Source organism: Macaca nemestrina, chromosome 19, assembly GCF_043159975.1.
Source record: "Macaca nemestrina isolate mMacNem1 chromosome 19, mMacNem.hap1, whole genome shotgun sequence".
Lineage (NCBI taxonomy): Eukaryota > Metazoa > Chordata > Mammalia > Primates > Cercopithecidae > Macaca > Macaca nemestrina.
In genome coordinates this window covers 72,178,454-72,181,443 of record NC_092143.1, presented here as the reverse complement: position 1 = coordinate 72,181,443, position 2,990 = coordinate 72,178,454, and the positions used below count along the sequence as shown (strand labels likewise).

Below are 2,990 nucleotides of genomic sequence, written 5' to 3'. Positions count from 1 at the left end.
TTCAGTAACATACTTTAGTATCAAATGGATGGTAGATGCAATTGATCCAATCAGAAAGCAAAAACCAGAAGCTCAGAAACAGGCAGAAAAACTAATGAAGCTAATTGGTGTGAAAAATGTGAAGCTCTCAGAATATGAAATGAGTGTTGCTGCTTATCTAATAGACCTTTTTTTTTTTTTTTTTTTTTTTTTTTTGAGATGGAGTCTTACTCTGTCACCAGGCTGGAGTGCAATGGCACCATCTCGGCTCACTGCAACCTCCGCCTCCTGAGTTCAAGCAATTCTCCTGCCTCAGCCTCCTGAGTAGCTGGGATTACAGATGTGCGCCACCACACCCAGCTAATTTTTGTTAATTTTAGTAGAGATGGAGTTTCACCATGTTGGCCAGGATGGTCTTGATCTCTTTACCTCATGATCTGCCTGCCTTGGCCTCCCAAAGTGCTGGGATTACAGGCGTGAGCCACCGAGCCCAGCCTAGTAGACCCTCTTAATATGCATGTTACTTGGAAGTGATATAGCAGGTTTAGATGATGTCATTACGGATCTGAAAGACACAGTCATCTTACCTATCAAAAAGAAACATTTGTTTGATAATTCCAGGCTTCTGCAGCCTCCAGAAGGTGTTATTCTCTATGGGCCTCCCTAGGCTGTGGTAAAACGTTGATTGCCAAGGCCACAGCCAAGAAGCAGGCTGTCGATTTATTAACCTTGAGCCTTCGACACTGACCAGTAAGTGATATGGATAATCTCAAAAATTGACTGCTGCTGTTTTCTCTCCTGCCATAAAGCTACAACTGTCCATCATCATTATAGATGAAATAGACTCCTTTCTACGAAACTGTTCAAGTTCTGACCATGAAGCTACAGCTATGATGAAAGTTCAGTTTATGAATCTCTGGGATGGATTGGATACTGATCACAGCTGCCAGGTCAAAGTAATGGGAGCTACCATTCATCCTCAGGACCTTGTCTCAGCTATAATAAGAAGAATCCCTACAAGATTTCATATCAACCAGCCTGCTTTAAAACAGAGAGAAGCAATCCTGAAACTCATCTTGAAAACTGAAAATGTGGGTAGGCATGTAGACCTGCTAGAAGTTTCCCCGGAAACTGATGGGTTTTCAGGAAGGGACCTAAACGTGATGCATTGAGATGCTGCCCTCTGCGTCAGAGAATGTTAATCCTATATCAGAAGAAAGATGAAGATGAAACTCAGCCTGTTCAACAGAGAACCTGTATCGGGCAATTGAAAAGATAAAGAAATCAAAGCATGCAGGATTTCAGAATGTTTTAACACACATTTGTTTAGATTAAGAGCAAAGATCATTTGTACAGTTCAGTGATCTAGTGTTTTGTGTCCTCTTATCAATTAGTGGAAGCAGAATGGAAAGAGTGCTCTCCAAACAATGAGGGAGCTCAGTGTTTATGGTTTTATACTCTGAATTCTAAGTTGTTGAGATGCAGTTGTTATATAAGTGGCATTACTGTTTGTCAGAAATCATGAGGAGGAACAATTTAATCCAGTCTGAACGTGGGTGCTTGTGTTTGAGCTCTTTAGCCGTATGTCATACAGCCTTATAGAATCTAAGCTGGTCTTAAAGTCATAAATGATTCATTGGGTCATTAGTGAGAAATGGGGATGTGGTTAGGCACTTTTTCCTAGACTTGTGAGTATGTGTTTGTGTGTGTGCACATATGTGTGTGTGTATTAGATGTATGTATCCACACATTTTATATTGACATTCTGTAGATATGTTTGAATATAAAAATTTTTTTTTACCCAACTACTAAATCCAGAAGTACCAAATAATACATAGTAAAACTAAGATTTAAGGTTGTGTCGAAAAGGTACAGTGATTCAGCCATTTCCATTTGTGATTTGTTTCAACCTTTTTTAAGTTGAGTGTTTTTCTTTCTGCAGTTGATTAATTGGATCCTCCACCTTGCATATATACATCTTGCATATATACATGGGCTCAATTATTAGGTTTGTCAGGATAATCAAATAAAAATACTAGGTCAGTGATCAGTATTGAATGGTTGTTAGACGGTCATGTGCTCAACACTGATTTCACCTCTTTCTGTAAGTATACTGAGTAAAAACTTTATTTATTTATTTTTTTGTTTAAATTGATTTACATGAAAGTGGATTAAAAGGCCTTTCAAAAGAATGGATTTATGTTCTCAGTAATCCACAGCAAGGCAACAGGGCATAAAAATGTCATAGAGCAAACTACTTCCAGTTGTATTGTTTTAACAAAATTCTGGCTGATTATCAGTTGTGCAGGTTTGTCTATTTTAGCAAAGTTATGTTTATTGACTTTTCATCAAATATTTTAAAATGCTACATCATGTTCCTTTGCCCATATACCTTGGAGACCTCCTTTCTTAGCCTGCCTATTAATGACAATTTTCTTTTTAAAATCAGTTTTACTAAATGTAGTGACACTCAATAAATGCACCCATTTAAAGTATTCAGTTTGAACCACTTTGACAGACCCCCCCCACACCAGTGCAACCACTACCAATTCAAGATTGGTTATCTATCTTCATGCTACTCCCATGTTTTCTTGATTATTACATAGGTGTTTTATTAAACTTTGAATTCTAATAAGATAAAAATGCAATTTTATTCTTACGTTTCAAAATTGTTTTGGCTATGCAGGGGCCTTCAAATTTATATATTAATTTTAGAATCATCTTGTCTGCCAAGTTTATCAATAAAGACTGCTGGCAATTTTATTGCATTAAATTTGTAGCTCCCTTGGGAGAATTGACATGAAAATATTGATTCTTCTAGTCTTTAAATTGTTATATCTTTCCATTTATTTACCTGTTCTTGAATTTTCTCAGCAATGTTATAAAACTTCAAGATACGAGTCTCATACATATGTTAAATTCATTCCTAGTTAGTTTATATGTTTTGATGATATTGTAAATAAAATTTTTTTAAATTACCTTTTTCTATTATTTATTGCTACTAAACAAAA

At 36.3% G+C, this 2,990-nt stretch overlaps 1 pseudogene; it reads left to right on the top strand.

Moving 5' to 3' along the window:
• Positions 1 to 209: 209 nt before the first annotated feature.
• On the top strand, positions 210 to 2,722 carry LOC112426112 (outer mitochondrial transmembrane helix translocase pseudogene; annotated as a pseudogene).
• Positions 2,723 to 2,990: the final 268 nt, after the last annotated feature.